Here is a 21,308-nt window from a genome sequence, read left to right as displayed (position 1 = left end):
CTATACATGGTGTTTAGAGAATTTGTAGTTTATATAGAATTAGACATGACTTAGTGACTGAACAACAACAAATATTGAAATTTGCTGACATTTAGGCTTGTCTTGTAGATTGTTATTCTAGAGTCCAGGATATCCTAGGAGAAACTCATCATTAAGAATAGCTGCTGTGGTTCCTGGCAAGCCCACCTTTGGGAATATTTCTGTCCCCACCTCACCAAGCCTTGAGTGTCCCTCTCTTGTTAACATAAGGATAACAAGCTGATACTCAAAGGTGAGTTTTTTCCTAAGGTATCATAATTGGAATCTTTCTGTCTCCTCTTTGCCTCTTCTATACTATTTTTTTTTGTTCTTTTAAATTCCATAGCAATTTTGTAAAAACCTCCCCACACAGTTTGATAGGCAATGAACTTTCTCTTCTGGGTGGTTTCTACCTGAGGGAAATGGAATAGCACACCCGTGATATTTCTCTGACTTCCTCCCACTCTGCCTCGCAAATCAACGAAAAAGAGGCTGCTTCGGGGCTCTGAGCTCTGGCTTTGTGGCATGTGAGTGTTCAGTCACTCTTCCCCAAAATAGGATTTCATTCACCAGTTGCTGTAAGTTACTTGTGACTTCTAATAGACTTTGCAGCAGTGATTCATTTAGCCTTGGCTCAGAGAGAGAGAGATTTTAGGTGAGGAGGGATGGCTGGGACAGGGGAGGTGGGTAGGCAGGACAGGTGTGGCAGAATCCCTCCCCAAGGGTGATAACAACCTTCAGCGTTATGCTTTATACCAGGCACGCCACCTTACACGTTATCCTGGTTGAATCTCTCAACAGTTCTGTGGAGTAAAAAGGCATTACTGAATACAGAGGGAAGTTGAGGTTCAGAGGGGTTAAGCGACTTGCCCAGTGATATATAGCTGGTAATTAGACCCAAGCTTCCTGTCACAACATATTCCTTCAGGCTTCTCCATTTCACTGGACGGTACAGCGATGTTCATATTAAACACCTAGCTGCGATGGGACTTTCTCCCTTATTTCTCTCACATCCTGCTTTTGGTGTAGCAGTGAATCCCTGCCAGCTTCACTTTTTCTTTTTTATTGGTTTATGACATCATATAAGTTTGATGTGTACAATACTGTATTTTGACTTCTGTATACCCTCCATCATGTCCATCACCAAAAATTCAGTTTCTATCCATCACCAAACCCTTTTCCCATTTTGCCCTCTCCCGCCCCCTTCCCCTAAGGTGACCACTATTCTGCTTAAATACACCCAGAATCTATCTCCTCTGTCACTCCTACCCTGATCCCAGCCAGCGTCCTCTCTCTGCCTGACCACTGTGAGAGCCTTGGCCCTGGTCTCCCTGCTTCTGCCCTTGTTCCCCTAAAGTCGGTTCCCAGCACCCAGGCAGGGAAGTCTGTACTAGGGCTACAATCTGCCTTCTACCCCCATTATTTCTCTGGCCTGCCTTGCCATCACTGCTCATGCTTGTTCACTTTACTTCAGTCGTGTTGCTATCCTTGCTGTCTCTTCAAAAATCATGGCCTTTGCATTTGCTCTTCCATCTGCCTGGAATCCTCTTGTCCCAGGGAGCTACATGATTTACTCTCTAACTTTTATGTCTTTGCTGGAATGATGCCTTTTTAATGATGATCCTGTGTAAAAACCTTTCCCATTCCCTCCCCGCACAGCTAGAATTCCTCCTTTCTCCGTAGCACTGTATTTTTTCCCATACCACTATCATAATCTGGCTTACTGAATATTTTACTCATGTATTTGTTTACTGTCTGTCTCCTACTAGAATGTAAGGGCCATGAGGACATGACTTCAGTGCTGGATTCCTGGTAGCTCTCACAATGCCTGGCACATAGTAGATACTCAATAAACTTGAGTGGTAAATGAATGGGTTATTTAATCTTAAGACTTTAAATCCCACCATCTCTGCTCTTTCCAGATGGTCACCATGCTGCTGGTTAATTTTTATATGATTACATTGATAGAAAACAACTCATTTCAGGAAATAGCTGAAGAATGCATGTACAAGAGAGGAAACTGGCCCCTAACTTCTGACATCCATTTGGACTTTGATATTCTGTGATTAAAAGGCTGATTTTGTGATACAAAATTGTTTCTGTGTCCCAGAGGACAGGGTGTCCTTGGGCTGTGGATGTCATCTCTCTGGTCCTTAGCTTTCTTGTCTATAATATATGCAAATTGGTAGATAATCATTACCCTTTTCCCACATTAAATATGATAATTTGGCCCACTGAGTTAAATAAAAGGCCCTACTGCTTAGTTTGTGTTGCCTCCTTCTGAATGTGTTGTTGTTAAGTTGCTAAGCCATATCTGACTCTTGCGTGTGTATCAAAGGCTTAAGCTCTCTGAGAACCAACACTAACTTTTCCTTTAGTTGGTTTATTTCATCACAATCCCTAATGTGATGTTCTATACTCAGCTGCATGTCAACATGCTTTATTGACACAACTAAGAACCAAATCACACTGAGCGCTGAGCTTCCCTGTAATCTGAAGTTCCTTGGTTGATACATTCCACTACATTTCTGCATACATATGATGGCACCCACAGTCACCCTAATCAATGCTTACTTTTATTTGGCAAAGTTAACTCCACATGGAGATCAACAAGCAGGCTATCAAGAAATAGTAGAACTGTATGCATTGAAGATCTTCATGCTGAAACTCTTAGGATTCTGTGGATTGGTATAAGCGTCCAAGTTTAAAATCTGCCTTGAATGAAGGGATGAATGTTGAGTTACCAACTTGGCTTGATCAATACTGACAAGCTATTGCTTGTTGTCTAAGATTGGAAGAGAGTGTATATGGGAGAGGAAATACATTTCAGTGTCCTAAATCCACAGCCTCAAAAAGGTAAAGATATTGGAAATGTTGAAAAGAGTGTTAAAGCTTGATGGACCTCTAATGGCTGTAATCCTGTCCTTAAGATTTTTAAGAAACTCAGGACAGATCTGTTTTAATGTTACCAATCACCACATTTTAGTAAGAACTGGTTGACTTCCCTTTTAGTGTGAGATTTTGAATAATGTGTGTTATTTCAATATATCATTTTATAGATGGACAGGATGTTTTCTCCTTCCAGAGGAGTACTTCCTTAATTTTACAGGGAAAATGCATATTAAAAAGGGCTCATGTTCAAGCACTCTTTCTTTCTCTCCCTTCCTCTTTCTTTCCTTCTCTGACTCCATATACACACATTTTATCTCAATGAAGTGCCGTGTACTTTTAACTTAATACATCAAATATGGACTTAGTCCCTACTGTGTAAACTATTCTGCTGGAATATTAGAGGAAAGAAACGGTGAAATGGTGCACATATCCTACCCTCAGAAGTTTACATTTGGAAAGGGGAGAAAATAAAAAGCTAGCATTCATTGCGCATACGGAAAAAAAAAAAAAAGTTGCAAGTCAAACGCTTTGCAGGGAGAATCTTTTGGCAGAAATACCAAGAGATTTCCTGAAGGAGGGATTCACAGAGGAGACCGAGGTGACGGGATAATTTAGATCAGGTTCCCCTCTGCCACGTGCTGCTCTTTGCATCAAAACGCTTTAGTTTGCAAGATATCAGCTCCTGTGCAACTTTTCTGGGACTCAGGTTCATGCTCACAACGTTGGTCTGTGGAGAAGAATGAGACTGGGTGACAGCCAGAACAAATGGAATCCTCCAAGGCAGGGAGAAATATAGAGAAAGGAAATGAAATGACCTGATCCTAGGAACTGCCACAGGGAAAGGGTGGGAGAGAGGAGAGCGGGCAAAGACTATTCATTGTCAACTGTCCAGCCTTTCAGATGTCACCTGAGGACACGGCCACAATTAGCATGCAACCAGACAGTGCACAATGAATGCACATTTTGGCTTGGTTGGCGGCAATAGTTGAGACTCAGACAAAAGCAGTTTCAGTTGCAGAGCTGGTGCCAGGCTTTCAGAGAGAGAATAAATTAGGCTGCTGTGACAAGCTGTTCCATTGCAGCAACAATAGTTTGGACTTGCAACGCGGCCTGTCAACCAGGCCTCAAAATACATCTTCATTTGTTGTTGGGCAGTTGGGAAAGACGAGTCATTAAAGAATTCTATAATACATCAAAGGCCATGAATTCCAGCTTTCATACAGTCACACCTTACCCCAGCCCTCATTCTGCCAAAAGAAACTCTTCAGTATACCAAAAATTACGTGGAGTCTCTCTCCTTTATTTAGTGCTATTTATAATATGCTGTGTGCCTAGTTCTTTGTGAACTGTGAGAGGAAAAAAAAAAAAAAATCAGCCATTCTCTTTAGGATTGAATTTGAGTTCTGCAAACATTCATTGAACACCTACCGTTTCCAAGCATTATGTTGGTTGATGGATTGATGGATGAAAAAGTTGTGGTTGGAAAGCCCAGGCCTATTAGTCAGGCTGTTAACAGCGCAAGAGAAGTAGCACCAGCAATGTGTTGGGTGGTTAGGGGAAGGAGAGGTTATGGTTTGAGAGAGTGAGAATTCATTGAATTGTGGATCTGACCAGGTTCACACCTGGTTAAGAGTCAAAAGGAGCTGGTTGGAGAATGGAGCATTTTAACATGTGATGATTTGTGTGGAGTCATTCCAACTTTGCATTGCTTTTCTGCAGCTACTATAACAAATTGTCACAACACAAATGATTACTTTACAGTTCTGGAGATGAGAAGTCTGACACGGGTCTCAGTGAATTAAGATCAAGGTGTTGACAGTGTATGCTCATTCTGGAGGTTCTGTGGGGAATCTTGCCTCTTCCATCTTCAAGAAGTTGCCCACATTTCTTGGCTCATGGTCCCCTTCCCTCTTCAAACCCAGCAACAGTGAGTTGAGTTCTTCTCCCACGGCATTACCCTTTTTTTTGCCTCTTATGTGTAAGGACTCTTGTGATTACCCTGGGCTCACTTGGATAATGTGGGATAATCTCCCTATTTAAAGGATAACTGATTAACAACCTTAAAAATTCCATTTACAGCCTTAATTCCCTTTGCATATGACCTAATATAGTCACAGGTTCTAGGGCTTAGGATATGGATGTATTCAGTGGGTAGAAGATGGGCATTATTCTGCCTACCACGCTCTCATCCAGCCTCCAAAATCACAGATTGTGGTCAATTGGATAAGGACTCAGGACATGTACTCTGGGCCCAGGAGAGAGGAGGGTTACCTGATCTTTGCTAAGAGTAATCTCATTTCACCATAGCCAGTGCAATTGGGGCTACAGATCCAGAGGAAGAAGGGGCAACATGTTATGTGGGAAGAGCACCTGCCTGGTAATCAGAAGACTTAGATTTTGGTTTTTCTTCTGTAAACTAACTGCTAGCTGACTGTGGCAAGTCACTGGACAAGTCTGGATTTCCACTTCATCCTCTATAAAATGAAGGTGATGGATTGTGCTACTGTAAATCATTTTAGTCGTGTCCAACTCTTTGTGACCCTATGGACTGCCGCCAGGCTCCTCTGTCCATGGGATTCTCCAGGCAAGAATACTGGAGTGGGTAGCCGTTTCCTATTCCAGAAGGTGGTGGATTAAATGTTCTCAAATCACTGTTCTCAAATGCCCTTTCAGTTTCTAGCTCTCCATGACTCTTTACTAACAAATGTACTGAAAACACAGACAGACTGGCCTGTTGAAAATGTCTTGCCATCACTACAGCATCAAAAAGCTAGACTAGTGTACAAAATATTGTCTATCCACAACTCAGGCTCTGTGCCCCTTTTACTCCATCCTGGGTGCAGCCCCATCATCTTGTTCCCAGTGACTATAATGCGCTGTGTCCATCCCTATTCTATTTTCTTAAACTGGAAATTCTGCCAAAAGAGTCATGCCAGCAAATTAGGTGATTAGAGATAAAACTGGTTCTGCCGGCAATGTGGGAGACCTGGGTTTGATCCCTGGGTTGGGAAGATCCCCTGGAGAAGTGAAAGGCTACCCACTCCAGTATTCTGGCCTGGAGAATTCCATGGACTGTGTGGTCCATGAGCCACAGAGTTGGAGACAACTGAGTGACTTTCACCTTCACAGTTGAAACATGGCTTTAAGGAAATTAAATTGGAGATGTATGAGGTCAGGCTTCCCTGCTGGCTCAGTGGTAAAGAATCTGTCTGCCAATACAGGTCAGGAAGATCCCCTGGAGAAGTAAATGGAACCCACTTCAGTATTTTTGCCTGGGAAATCCCATGAACAGAGGAACCTGGCAGGCTATAGTCCATGGGGTTGCAAAAAGCGTTGGACATGACTTAGCGACTAAACAGGAACATGTATTCATATGAATACATACATATGAATTCATATGAAATACATTCATATGAATTCAAATGAATACATTCGTACATAATTGAAATTGAGCATTCTAGAGAGACTTGAGAAGGTTGGTTCTGCCTTTTAGAGCTTGCATTATGGGCAAGAAACCTGAGCCTAGGAAGAAATAATATATATGTGGGTTATTAGGCAACTTCTTCATTACCTTTTTTCCTTTCATCAAAGAACTATACATATGCAAGTAACTAGATCACCTCCTCTCTTCTTTTTTCCCTTTAATCACAACTGAGAGGGAAGTTTCCAGCTGGGCATTAAATTAGGTCAACAGCTAACACAGCAGGAGTATAGGTGACAGGGACAGCAAGAGGCATATACACAGGAAATAAAGGGCACTGTGTAGCCAGCATGGGTAAGCTATGGAGTAGTGCACGGGCCCCATTAAGATTTAAAGTAAGAAGAGATGAGAGGAAATACGGTTACCAGCCGTTGATAAACACTCCTGCCTTATGAAGGTGTTAATTTCACTCACTGGCTCTTGATGCCTCAAGTATAATCTCTCGTGGCGACCTTTATCCCCCAGCGCAGGCCTAAAGGACACCTAGGAAATGTCACCTTTGTAGTTGCTCGAAGAATAACCTTGGGTAACTGCGGGGAGACCTGAATACTTCAAGTATGGCAGGTGTATGGAGTTTCATCCATTTACAAAATTGTTGATTCAGCTTAAGAAGGTATGAAAAAGATGTCCTTGACCCTGGTATGTGCAGATGGAAGTGGCATTTCATCAGGAGTGTATATGGAAATGTGCCTGGCTGCAAAACGGAAGATATTTTCTGCTCAAATATGTAATCATTTGGAACCATTTATTACTAGTGAACAGCAGTGTTTCCTCCCCGTGAAACCGCTAATATTGGACTAGGACAGCCTGTCCCACCAGGAGCACTGTCCAGATTGTTCCTGGAGGTGAGGGAGGGGGCCATGCCTTCCATGCCATACCCAGTTAGGAGTGTCCCAGGAAGTCATTTTCCCCTGCCAATGGATTGGGGGCAGTTCTAGCGTCAGTCCACGTTGGGTGCAGAAGCATCCTGCCCCTCTGACTTAAGCACAGTCATGCTCTCTTTGAGTCTATCAGGTCAGTCCCAGTTCATATCCTCACCCTCCAGTGCGACTGGAACTCGGGTTTATGTTCATGAGCTCTCAAACCAGAGCCCCATCAGGGTTGCCTCCAGGGCCTGAGGTTCTACTCCCTGCCGTCCAGTCACTGCACGGTTAGCGCAGCTCAGCCTTCACCACCGGTACCACCCCAGACCTTCCAGAGTGAAACCAAAGGCCACGGGAGTTTGTTTTCATCGGGCCAAGGCTCACACAGTAGACAGAACAATGGCCACCGTGGATGTCCACTTCCAAATGCCCAGAGCCTTCGTATTAACTGTCTTGCATGACAGAAGGGACTTTGCACATGTAAGTTCAGGATCTTTAGGTAGGGAGATTACCCCAGATTATCTACATGGGCCAAATGTAATCAATAAAGGGATAATGGCAGGAGGCTCAGGGTCAGAGAAGTGTTGTTGTGATAGAAGCAGAGGTCAGGTTGATGCTACTATTGGCTTTGGAGAAGGGAGAGGCCACACGCCAAAGAATGCAGGCAAACTCAAGAGCTTAAAAAAAAAAAATAAGCAAGGAAATGAATTTTTCCTTTAGAACCTTCAGAACAATCACAGCCCTACCACCCATTTTAGACTTTGGACATCCAGAAGTGTAAGAGAATTAATTTGTGTTACTTTAAGACCCTGAGTCTGTGATAATTTGTTAATGTAGCAGCAGGAAACAAATGCAGGTTACCAGGTTCCATGACTCTGCATTAACTGCTTTCTGGGTTAATTAACAAGAATACATCTGTTTCCTTTCACAGAAAATTTATCCTCACCCACCAGAGTGAAAGTTTGCTACCTGGATTCCATCAAATCCCAAAAGCACTGTAGCATCAACTGAACAAGTCAACAATTAACAGAATGTCTGTTTTGTGTGGTGATTACAGTTGGATATAGTGAGATGACTACTGTCACTGTTCTGATTTTCTATATGTGTTTAATGACCATGGGTTATTATTTTGCAATTAAATGACTTAATAAGTGAAAATTTTAAAGGAATAGAGAAATTTCTCATTTTTATAGTGCTACAATCTGTTACCTAATTATTCATGAGAACATGAGTGTTGTTTGCCCAACAAAAAGGTAGAAAAACAGTAGAAGAGCACCCCTATGAGTGAAAGCAGTTACCTATATACCAGGAACAGTGCATAAGAGTGAGTCTTACCTGTAGATTTCTAGACCATCATGAGTTTAATAAGGGCACTGTAGTAAGCAGAGTTCTGAGAGCCTCCCAGAGCGTACCTGCTTTGCATAATATCTGGATCTTTGAATGTAGGTCTATCTCTTTATTTCTAGGATCAGATATGTTATACAGCACAGACTTTTATAACATGGGGATCATTTGACTGGGCTTCACCTCCCATGAAGCCTTCAAGAGCAGAGTTTTCTCTGGCTAGTAGCAAAAAAAGAACTCAGCCTTCAAGCACGAGAAGGATTTTTCTGGCTGTCAATGGATATGTAGGGTATATTGGTAAAGCTGCTCTTTCACTTCTGCCCTCTGATTTCACACATGAAGGTCTCTTATGGCCCATTCTAGTCAGAAACATACAGAGCAGGAAATTCTGGGAAAGGTAGTTAGCCTACGCAAGGTGACAGCAGAGTCTCGAAAGAGAAATCGTGTCATGAGTCATGGGGAGATGGGAGCCATTAGCAGACTTAGATGAATGATTGATGGCCCAGAAGCAGACCTACAAAGGGCCAGAGATATTCCTTAGAAGGAATTGGCTTGTGCAGTTGTAGAGGCTGACAAGTCCCAAGATCTGCAGGGTGAGTCAGCCAGCAGGAGGCCCAGGAGACCTGATGTGTAGTTCCAGTCCAGTGACCCACAGGCTCAAGGCCCAGGAAGAGCCAATGTTGCCAATCAAGACTGGATGGCAGAGGGGAAAATGTTCTATCTCCAAGGGCAATCTGGCAGGGGGAATTCCCACTTAATCAGGGATGGTTGGCCTTTTGTTCTATTCAAGCCTTCACCTGATCGGATGAGATCCACCCACACCCTGCTTTAGTCAATCTACTGACCTAAATGCCAAACTCATCTAAGAGCACCCTCTTAGAAACACTCAGAAGTGTTTGACAAACCATCTGAATACCTTGTAGCCCGCTCAAGCTGATTCATCAAATTAACAGTACAAAGAATGTGAGTGTTCCAGTTAAGTGTCAGTTTTGGCATCCTGACCAGCCTTTTGTAACCTCAGGCTCTTCACATGTAAAGTGGGGGTGATGTATTTATCTCTCAGAACAACTGTGAGGACCAACTGCTAATATAACTACTCAACAAATGTAGTGAGCACCAACTGTATACTAGATGCTGTTCCCCACACTGTAGACACAGTTACGAAGAGAGAAACTACATCCTTGTTCTCATGGAGCTTAAGGTGTAGAGAGAAGAGATGGATCAAAGCAAATCAATCAATAATTATTATTTAATCACCCAATGCTCAACGTAATAGAAGTTCTACATTCATTTGCATCCTGGGAAGTAGTTATGATTTTCCTTTTCTAAATGCTGAAACAGAGGTTACTTGCCTCAGATCTCTTCTACCAAGGGTCAGTTGGAGTCTTCTGACTCCATTCCAGCACTCTTTCTACAAAGCCCTCTTCCAGCAGAAAACATAAGCCTCAAGTTCTCACATCGTTACTAAACTTAAGTGGAGAATCTTATCTCATATGGACAGATGGCTATGACTTTATACACTAAGAAAACCTACTTAGGCAGGTGTTTAGGCTATAACAAGAAGTGGAAACATGACCCTTATCCTAATTTAATGGGTTTGCTGAAAGTTATTGGTTGCTACTAATACAGAGATAGTTATTGGTGTATTAATGCAGAGAGATTGAGACATATGTAACAAGCTAAAAAGTAAGGGATATAACAAGATTCTCGGGGCAAGAGAGACCACTGGGAACTAGACACATTTGTTTCATGAATTTAAATAACATTGAGTTTCTATTACTAGAGTGATAAATGCAATGAAGAAAATAAAAGTAAGTGATGGGATCAAGTGGCTAGGGGAGGGGCCCTCTTGATACAGGTTGGTCAGGCAAGGCTTCTGTGAGCAAGTGACTTCTGAGACAGGACTGCAGAGGCAGATCTGCAAAAACCTAGAGGAAGCTCATTGTAGGAGAGGGATTGCAAGTGCAAAGGCCCTGACGCAGAGCAAGTATGATGTGCTTGAGGAATAGGGAGAAGAGTGGCTGGAGGTTGCTGAGCAACTGGGACGTGGTAACCCATGCATCTGGAAGGATAGAGAAGAGCCAGATCCTACAGGGCAGTATAGCCTACAGTGAGGGATTTGAATTTTATACAATTCAAATTCCAGTGAATTTTATACAATTCAGTTCCAGTTACACTGGAAGCCATTGAAAGATTTTAAGCAGAATTAAAATGATCCCCTTTGTGTTTAAAAAAAAAGAATCACTGTAGCTGACATAAAGGTCTCATCAGTTATATGGTATTTCTAGACAATTTAGCACTTTTTAGAGATTATTGTGTTCTGGATCATTCATGTATTCCAAACTTGAAATGGACAAGAAAAATGAAAAGCTTGTGAAACACCAGTAAAGACTTCTAGGATTCTGGCTGTAATGCAGACCTTTGAGTGGTGGCATCCATGCGAAATGGATGTGGCAGCAGGAAGGGCATGTTTGTCCCTTTTTTCCATCAAACATACCTGACCTTCCTATGACCCTTTTTACTGATTGGTGACTGGGTACCAGTAGATTAGAATTGATTAGTTTTCAGGAATCTATAACGGATAGTTAATGTGTTACCCTTTTCAGGTAATGGGGTTCCTTAAACCATTTGAAATGCCCACATTGCCCGGAAGTCCTTAATATGTGACTGGCTCAGGGTTGGGATTTCCAAACCTGCAATGTGTCATTAGGAGGGGGTCGAAAGACAACACAGACCACAGAGGCAGCCATGGCCACCTGCTCTGCCCATGTCTCTGCTTCCCGGGGTGTAAGACATGAGCCAACTTTCTCTTTAGCTGATGTGGATAGCTATTCCCTTCTCTAGGGGTTCTTCCTAACCCAGGGATCGAACACAGGTCTCCTGCCTTGGCAGGCAGATTGTTTAACATCTGAGCCACCAGGGAAGCACCTTTAGCTGACAGGATAACATAAATGTTATATTTTTTGTTGTTCAGTGACTCAGTCATATCTGACTCTTTGTGACTCCATGAACTGCAGCCCACCAGGCTTCCCTGTCTTTCATCTTCCAGAGCTTGCTCAAACTCATGTCCATTGAGTTAGTGATGCCGTTCAACCATCTCGCCCTCTGTCATCCCCTTCTCCTCCAGCCTTATGTCTTCCCCAGCATCAGGGTCTTTTCCAATGAGTTCACATTGGCTACCTTCACATCAGGTAGCCAAAGTATTGGAGCTTCAGCTTCAGCATCAGTCCTTCCAATGTATATTCATGACTGATTTTCTTTAGGATTGACTGGTTTGCTTTCCTTGCAGTCCAAGGGACTCTCAAGAGTCTTCTCCAACACCACAGTTCAAAAGCATCAATTCTTCAGTTTTCACCCTTCTTTATGGTCCAACTCTCACATCCATACATGACTACTGGAAAAACCAAAGCTAGTTGTTCTTCAAAAGATACTAGAAAACTCAGTTCTTTCTTTCAAGACTCTTTCATTAGTCTGGTGTCTTGGCTTAAGTAATGCCATAATACTGAATTCATTTCATGATGCTATTGAATGAAAGGGATCTGTGGCTGGAAATAGACTTGATATTTGACCAGGTAGGTTAAATACTTGGATAAATTAGCTAGGGGGCTGCTTTCAAGGGTAATAAGCAGAGAAGAAGGTCATACTGGTCTGCTTGGGATGGAAAAGGAATAACCCCAGTGGTCTTCCAGAGTCTCCAAGTCAAAGTGGAAAGATGGAGCTTGCAGGCTGGAGGGAGATCAGAGTCACCATCTAGGGAGAGAGGGTGCGTGTTGAGCAGAGGTGTCTACGTATTGAGCAGACACCACCGTGTCTGCAGTAGTGTATGTAGTGAGGTTTTCTAGACAAGGAGACATAGAGAATGAAGTTAGGAAGGAGGCTTGAGGGCAAAAGAAAGGTCAGATACTTTAGAAGGCTGAGAGTTCTAGAAGCATGGACAAGAGTGTTTGGCAGAAGGATGGCACCTTGAAGGTGGTACATCAGCATGCTTTTGTCACGGATGGCTCACCCTGCTGGAAATGTCTTGCTAAGATGGAAATTTTTAAAGGGAGTTAGTTTCCCTGGCTTTGCTCTCTCTGGGTACCTGAATCTTGATTCTAAGATTTAGGTTAGTTTCCCTCGTCCTACGTATTTACAAATGCCAATAACAAAGGGAATCCTTGAAAATAGTAATATCATGAAGATGACCAAGGGCCCTGTTGAGCCACTAAACTCACACTTTGAAATGAGGATTGTAACCAATGTCTATACAATAAACTAGAAAGGATTATATGGTATTTTCTGATATCAGTCTTTAAATTCTCCCTACCAAAGAATTTGTGTTAATCCTTAATCAGCTGCTCTGGGAAGCATGTCTAGCCCAGTGAGGATCTTCATTGCTCTATCTCCTCTACTGTCTGATGACTGCTTTCTATGCACTTGATCTGGAAAGTGATGGCTGATTCCAGGTCGTGTAACCTACACACTCTCCCACTCTCTTCCCTTTGGCTCTCATGTTCTCCCTTTGAGATTAGCATTTTCTCTTTTTCTGCTGTGGAAGCTTGTTGTCAGAATGAGCCCCTATTACTTAGAATACAATCTACTGATGAATTGCCCTCATGAATGCCATGTGCTGCTTCCTGGCAATACAGTTAAATTGCAATCCCCACCCCTACTCTTATCAAATGTTCCTTAGGGCAGCGTTGTTTAATTGCGCAGTGCCCAATGTCACAGAAGTTATACAGTCCACTTGCATCCTGCTGCTGCTGCTGTGTCTGACTCTGTGCGACCCCATAGACAGCAGCCCACCAGGCTCCCCCGTCCCTGGGATTCTCCAGGCAAGAACACTGGAGTGGGTTGCTGTTGGGGGCCAGCGTGAGGCACTCTGCCCATGGCAAAGGTCATGAGGAAGGAGGCTCGACATACGCAAAGGCGGGATCGAGCCTCAGGAGTCCCCCTGGAAATCCTCGAGTGTCTACCCCCATAGCCAGAGCCTACCTACTTTACTACTTTGTGCTCTCACCTACACCTCTGACTTTACAGGGGGCTGTCCCCCACTACCTCTTTCGGAGAAGGAGTTAACTTAGAGCTCCAGTTAATAAAAACTCCTGGGCGTGACAAGAGTGTTTTAACCTACAAACTCCTCTGAAGGTTCTCTAGCCTGCCTGACAGGCTTGTCCGGCCACATGTGATTGCTCACAGCCTCCCAACTGTGAGAGGCACGAGATGCTTTAAACCTTCTAAAAACAGGTTCCTTAGAAAAGTTAGAAAACCATTAGTATAAGTATAATGGGCTGATTAGAAATTGTATTCGTGAAGGCTTTTTCATTTGTTGAGCCAATGTTTGTTGCTAAGTCTCCCCTGCCCTTACACACATTAATGAATATATAGAAGAAATAAGTATTAACCTTTGATATAAATCACGTTAGACCTTAGACTAAGTAAATTCTTTCCTTAACTAAAACTCACTACACCCTCACCCTATAGGAATGTAACTTTATTTGGGTGGCGTCTGTTTTAAGAATAATCACCCCTGGAGAAATAAGTGTCCTGGTTGACTGACCGCTGTCACAAGGAGAGGGTCATAAATTGTCAGCAGGCCCCCTGGCCAGAAGATGATGTAACACCCTTAAGACCTCTGTATACATTTGTATGAAGCACCTGACTTTGATAAAAGTCAGGACTGCTGACCCCGTGTGACTTTTGCATAACATCTCAGTGTATAAAAGTAGACCATGGAAAATAAAGAATTGGGATCAGTTTCTCGAAATACTGGTCTCCCCATGTCCCCCTCTCTCTCAAACTATGGCTGAGTCTCCATCTGGAGTGCGGAACCCACCAAGCTTACTAATTATGCCTGGGCTTCTAAGATCCAACCGGGGAGGCTTCAATGTCTCCTCTCCTTCGGGAGAACGGAAGGACACCTGCGGCCTACGTAAGTGGTGCAAACTTCTTGTCTTGAAGTTTTATTGATCTCCCGCGTAAACCAAGCTACTCAGCCTCTTTTCTCCACTGAATTTTCCTACTGAGCTATCCTCATTCTATTACTTTTTACATCTCTAATTAATATCTAATTGAAGCTATTGTATCCTGATCCTCGCCGACACCGTCCCCTCTTCAAACTCCCTGGATCAGCCGGGGCTGGACCCTGGCAGGTGGCACCCGAACAGGGATCCTTCTCTAATGCATGAAAGTAAAAAGTGAAAGTGAAGTCGCTTGGTCATGTCTGACTCTTCACGACCCCATGGACTGCAGCCTACCAGGCTCCTCCGCCCATGGGATTTTCAGGAAATAGTTATTACAAATGCTGAAACAAAGGTCCCTGGCTGGAGACCTCTTTGCTACCAAGTGTCAAAAGTGAGACTCAGCCCACGTTTTCTGACTCCATGTCCAACACTGTTAATGCAGTCAAAGCCCTTTTCTGACAGAAAATATAAGCCTCACATCCTTATAAAACTGAAGCAGTGTATTATCTCATGTGGACAGATGGCTATGACTTTATACACCAAGAAAACCTATTTAGGCAGATGTTTCATTGACGACAAGAAGTGTAAACATGACCCTAATTAATGGATTTGCTAAAAGTTATTGGTTGCTCCTTGTCAGAACTGTTGTTTTTCCTGTCACTCCTCAGATTGGATACATAGAGAAAAATTAAGCATGAAGAAAATTGGCATTTAAAATGTGTTTATTCTTTGCCATCAAGCCAAATAGAACTTTTCATTCAAAAAAAGGAATGAAGAGTTCATTGTGCTATGGAAAATCACATGTGAGAAGACAGAAAAATTCAAGTAAGATTAATACCACTTTTGACAAAATGAGGAAATAGAAGTCTCCTTGCCAAGAATTCTGCAGGAGCATAAAGGCTAAGATTGGACCGATCTCCAAGTTCATGGGTGATCCCAAATCTGTGCACCCTTTGGGTTTATTGTTAAGAAGGCAACATCATCCCCTTGTCTCCTGCCTAGTCCACCAACGATGCAAGCCGTTCTTATTCAGCCCTGGCCACTCCCAAGCGACTCCCTAATGCCTGCATTAACTTCAAACCCAGTAAACGGTCAAGTTTCCTTCAGACTGTCAGCAGGCCCTCTGACCCCCAGCTCTATCCTTTTCTACAACTTCAGCAGAAGGTATTTGCAAGCTCTTTAAACTGATCCTTGCTGAGAAAAGCCGTTTTATGAGTCTTGGGCTTTTAAAAGGTCTTGGAACTCACAGGGCCCCCTCTTTGAGGGCTGACTTGCTGATACATCATTATTGCTTACCCTGCTGCAGAAGCAGGTGGGCGGCTAGGCTTGCAGTGGGAAAATCTGTTAATTAGAAATCGGTCCTCATAGAGGGTCGTAAGGGAAACGTTCAATTTGCACCTCTCTTAGCGGATCCTCCCTAGAGTTAATTAAAAGCTATTGCTCCCACCAGTGAAACCTTCATGGCTGTGCTGAATTCTCTGCAGCTGCCAAACATGTACAAAGGGGAGAAAGGTTTCAAGCTGGATTCCTTCCCAGGAGGAAGGTTCTTTCATTGTGCAAATTCCAGGGAGGTGGCATCTCAGGGGAGAAGACAGGGAGGAGTAGTTGGGGTGAGTTTTCCTCCTGTGTTTGCTCTCCCTTCCCCTCTTTCTCCTGTGCTGAGGTTTGTGCTCCCTATCCCCATCTGTTCTGGCCAGCTTCTCAGTGATCTTCGAAGAGCCAGTGTTTTCAACTTCTCCTTCCCTACTTTGTTATGTTCAAGCTCTGAGCGTGGCATTCTTCTGAGACGTCCCGTGTCCACCTCCACCCCCGTGTCCTTCCATGAGTTTAGGAGGCTAGCCATAGTGGGCAGTGCTTATGTACTCTCTTCCCAGGCCACTGCCCCAGCCAAATTGCCCTTTCTGTCTTCCCCATGTCAGGAAGTTCTATTAATTCACCATGGCTGTGTTCAAATCCACTTCCTCCTCTCCCGGCTAAGAGCTCATTGTTCTTTTTGTCATGCTCCTAAAATACGCCTCTTATTTGTAATGCATTGTAGCCCGCATTTGTCCGCATCTGGGTTACAGGCATTTGTGTGGTTTTCTCCCCATTGAATGCAAAGTTTTCAAGGTTTTGGTCCTCATCTTATTCATCTCTGTAACCTCACAGTACCTAAGAGAGTTCTTTGTACAAACCCAGTGTGCAGAAATGTTTGTTGGATTGAGAACAGCAGGGCAACCTTTCTGATGAGCCAGAAAGATGGAGCAGATTAGCTTTTCTAAAGTTGTGAAGGGCAAGGCTGATGAAAGACTTGTTCTAAGAAAGATTTTCCTTTAGGACCCTCATCACTTCTCCATAGCAGGTTTGAAAAGAAAGTCAGGGCTGAGCACATCAGCACTGCCTATTGAGTGCGCGTCTGTACAGGGCCAAACGTGGACAACAATAGAAAGGCACAAAGAGAAAGAGCACGTGCTTTTGTATCTTAGGAGCTAAGCATTTTCCAATGATTTTCATCTCAGGCCCCAAAGTACATTTTGTTGTTAACCCTGGAATAGCTGTACATGAATGCCCAGCCAAACACACATACAACTGTGTGTATACATGCATGTATATGTGTGTCTACCATAAGTATGTGTTCAGTTCAGTCACTCAGTCAAGTCCGATTCTTTGCAACCCCATGGACTGCAGCACACCAGGCCTCCCTGTCCATCACCAACTCCCCGAGTTTACTCAAACTCATGTCCATTAAGTCGGACATGTGTATTCAGTTTAGTTGCTCAGTCGTGTCTGAATTTTTGTGACCCCATGGACTGCAGCATGCCAGGCCTCCCTGTCCATTACCAACTCCCTGAGTCTACCCAAACTCATGTCCATTGAGTTGGTGATGCCATCCAACCATCTCATCCCCTGTCGTCCCCTTCTCCTCCTGCCCTCAATCTTTCCCAGCATCAGAATCTTTTCCAATAAGTCAGCTCTTGGCATCAGGTGGCCAAAGTATTGGAGTTTCAGCTTCAACATCAGTCCTTCCAATGAACGCTCAGGACTGATATCCTTTAGGATGAACTGGTTGGATCTCCTTGCAGTCCAAAGGACTCTCAAGAGTCTTCTCCAACACTACAGTTCAAAAGCATCAATACTTCGGTGCTCAACTTTCTTTACAGTCTAGCTCTCATATGTGTATATATGTATATATGTGTTTATATATAAGTATGTGTATATATGGGTATTTGTATATGTATGTGTGTGTATATTTGTGTCTATTGTGTATGTATTAATATATTTGTGTGTATATGTATATATGTGTGTTACACGTATATGTATTGTGGGTATATGTATGTGTACATATGTGTTTATAATGGGTTGGCTAGAAAGTTCATTTGGGTTTTTTCATACAATATGATGGTATGAAAGAAAAACCCAAATGAACTTTTTGGTCAACCCAATAATGTATAGGTGATGTATGTGTGTATCTATATATCTCTGTATATATGGGTGTATATAAGGGTTTCCCTGGTAAGCTCAGCTGATAAAGAATTCACCTGCAGTGCAGGGGACCCTGGTTTGATTCCTGGGTCAGGAAGATCTGGTGGAGAAGGGATAGGCTACCCACTCCAGTATTCTTGGGTTTCCCTGGTGGCTCAGCTGGTAAAGAATCTGCCTGCAATGCGGGAGACCTGAGTTCAATCCCTGGGTTGGAAAGATCCCCTGGAGAAGGGAAAGGCTACCCACTCCAGTACTCTTGCCTGAGAATTCCATGGACTATACAGTTCATGAAGTCGCAAAGAGTCAGACATGACTGAGCAACTTTCACTTTTATGTATATATACATATATGTATGTATATTGTGTATATATGTATTATGTTTATACATATATGTTTTATATGTATGTATATCATGTGCTATGATTATACATATGTATGTGTGTATGTATAAGTGTGTGTCTATGTGGAGATGCACATATGCATCTGTATGAATGTGTGTGTGTATATATATGCCAATCTGCTTTTAAAAAGCTGATGTTAGGTAGCACATTCCAGATGAACCCAAAGCTAAGAGACTCAAGCCTGGGAACTCGACTGGACCCACTGCTACGGAACAGCCTGGTTCACAGCATCCTGAGCAAACTGTAGTGGAGATCCTTACCCCAGGAAATGTGGAGACTGCCTTCCCCAGGTTGCTGGTTTTCTCTGACAGAGTGGCATCAAGTTAATCCCTGCCGGGCTTCAAGCCTTGTATTTAGTAAATTTGTATCCCAGTCACCAGCGCAGATTTGACACTTCGGTGTGGTCAGCTCCGTCTGCCATCTGCCCTGCCCTTCTCTCTTCCGGTGCAGTGGCTGGGATGGGGTCTCAATGTCACCACACTTCACTTTCCCTGACCACAGGCATGAAGGAGGAGGGCAGCCACATCTCCCACTGCCAGGGAAGCAGAGAAGTTGAGACTCCAGGCCAACAGGATGAAGACTGAGCCACGGCGAGGAGGACAGTGGAATTAAAAATCGCCAGGGGAGTTCCTACACTCAGAATTATCCCTGTCTGCAGACTGGGGGAAAAGCAGTTGGTCCGGATAATAAAATAAACCTTTAGTCCCCCTACCCATGTATTTTCCGTTTACTGCAGTTTTCCCCATCACACTGTTTTAACAGTGCGCTCTACAGGCTGTTTCTAAAACTTCAGTGCTCTGCAGGCTTTACTTGTCCACTCGTTCAGGAATGCCTTCTGCCGGGTGGGCTGAACCCAGAGCTTTCTGTTTTTATTTTTCCAAATTAATTTACTTATTTTAATTGAAGGCTAATTGCTTTACAGTATTGTAGTGGTTTTTGCCATACATTCACATGAATCAGCCATGGGTTCTTGATGTAAGAAATATATTTCTAACTTGTAGGTTCTTAAGAGCATAAAAGTGAGCCATCCCATCTAGCTGGAAGGAAGGAGGGGCTCTCATAAGAGATTTCTTTGTGAACATCCACCAGGATTTCAGTCTCACCTCCTCCTGAACTGGGGAGAGAGGCCTGGAGGGGTTCTGAAGACGTGACACGGGAACCCTGACACGGGGTGATGGATTGAGAACACAGTCGCATTTTCTGAACATGTTGCTTTGCTGACAGCCCTTAGTCTCCTGTGAAATGCTCTTTCTCATCTTTGAAGCATACTAGTTTTTCTCTGGTGACGTTTTTATTGTGGTTATTCTGCATCTGTCAACATTTCATCCTCTTTTAACTCATCCCTTGCAAAAAAAAATTACTCTGGGCTTGTTAGTTTCTTCCGCTGCTGCTGCTAAGTCACTTCAGACGTATCCGACTCTGTGTGACCCCATAGACGGCAGCCCATCAGGCTCCTCCATCCCTGGGATTCTCCAAGCAAGAACACTGGAGTGGGTTGCCATTTCCTTCTCCAATGCATGAAAGTGGAAAGTGAAAGGGAAGTCGCTCAGTCGTGTCTGACTCTTCGCGACCCCATGGACTGCAGCCTACCAGGAAACTCCATGGGAGTTTCCAGGCAAGAGTACTGGAGTGGGGTGCCATTGTCTTCTCCGGCCATTGTCTTCTACTTCCTCTTAAAGAAACTCTAAATAAAACCCTACTTATAGTTACAGGCAACAGGTGTTTCTTACTAGATATTCCCACCAGAAGACCACACATATATCTATTTTAGTTCATTCTAAGCCACTATCATGTAACAAACTCAAGAAAATTGTATTTTCATCCCCAGTTATTATTCACGATCTCTCTGCCTATTGAAGATCATTGAAGCAGCACAGAAAAATAGTAAAGCAACAGATGAGGCCTTCTTTCAAAAAACCTGTGAAACTGGTATACAGCATTCCTTGAATTATGATTGGGGTGAGACTTTGAAAGTTTCTTCTGATGGCTTAGAGTTTTGCTTTTCTTCTCTCTCCCCAAACCTTAAATAGAAACAGAATCATATGTATTCTTATAATCAATAAACCTGATTTATCCTGCCAGAGAATACACTGCTCAACCTTTTGTAGGGGGAAATGAACTTATATAGGATTCCAGCATTACATTGTGTTTTTAAGCAAATGTTGACCAAGTGACCCAAGTACCCATTCAGTTCCAGCACTTGAGATGCATTTCCTGTACTCAGTGGTAGATTTATTTCATTATTTACAGTGGATCTTTAGAAAATGAATATCAGATACAGGCTAAGCCTAGGGTCAGTGGACTTTTTCTGTAATAAGTATTTTCAGCTCATGGGCCTTACAATCTCTTTGTTGCAACTTATTAAGTTTGCAGAAGCAGCTCACAAATGGGTATGATTGTGTTCCAGTAAACTTACTCACAGAATTAGGTGGCAGGCTGGATTTGGCCCACAAGCTCTTGTTTGCTGACTCCTGGCTCCACTACTGGAAGGCTACTACTGATTGGTGTGGAGGCTGGGCTTTGTCTGATGGAGCCCAGCTAAGGGAGACCCAACATCCCATCCATGCTCTGCTTCTCCCCACCTCTGACCGCAAGGGGCACTTGCTCTAATTCACACAAAGGTACCATCTGCTCAGGCCATGTCCACTCAGGACGAACATCCTTCCTAATGTATTAGTCAAGGTTCTCCAGAGAAACACAGCCAATATGATGTATATAAACAGACAAGATTTATTACAAGGAATTGGCTCACACAATATTAGAGGCTGGCTAGTTCCGAGAGCTGCAGGGTGAGTCAGCAAGCAGGAGACACCGGAGAGCTGATGGATCATTCCCATCAGAGTGTGAAGTCCTGAGAACTAGAAGAGCTTATGTTTTACTTCCTGTCTGAAGGCTAGTGGGCTCA

General features: G+C 43.4%; 1 protein-coding gene and 1 long non-coding RNA gene across 23 annotated transcripts in view; both read left to right on the top strand.

Moving 5' to 3' along the window:
* Nucleotides 1-21,308, top strand: part of RGS6 (regulator of G protein signaling 6) — a 611,989-nt gene that overhangs the window by 345,939 nt on the left and 244,742 nt on the right. Inside the window, exon 3 of one of the 22 annotated variants that reach the window (XM_086319941.1) lies at nucleotides 109-271. The exons of the other annotated variants lie outside the window; for them this stretch is intronic. The gene's annotated coding sequence lies outside the window, so the exon portion shown is untranslated. The remainder of the gene's footprint in view (nucleotides 1-108; nucleotides 272-21,308) is intronic. 22 annotated transcript variants of the gene reach the window in all.
* On the top strand, nucleotides 16,018-19,114 carry LOC147364061 (uncharacterized). The gene is made up of 2 exons (XR_015134072.1): nucleotides 16,018-16,150; nucleotides 18,905-19,114. It is a non-coding gene; the product is annotated as an uncharacterized LOC147364061 (long non-coding RNA).

Source organism: Bos grunniens, chromosome 10 (genome assembly GCF_055505025.1).
Source record: "Bos grunniens cultivar Pamir isolate PY7600 chromosome 10, Bosgru_T2T1.0, whole genome shotgun sequence".
In the NCBI taxonomy this organism is placed as follows: domain Eukaryota; kingdom Metazoa; phylum Chordata; class Mammalia; order Artiodactyla; family Bovidae; genus Bos; species Bos grunniens.
Note: the sequence above shows the minus strand (reverse complement) of the source record. Positions and strands in the feature narration are given on the sequence as shown.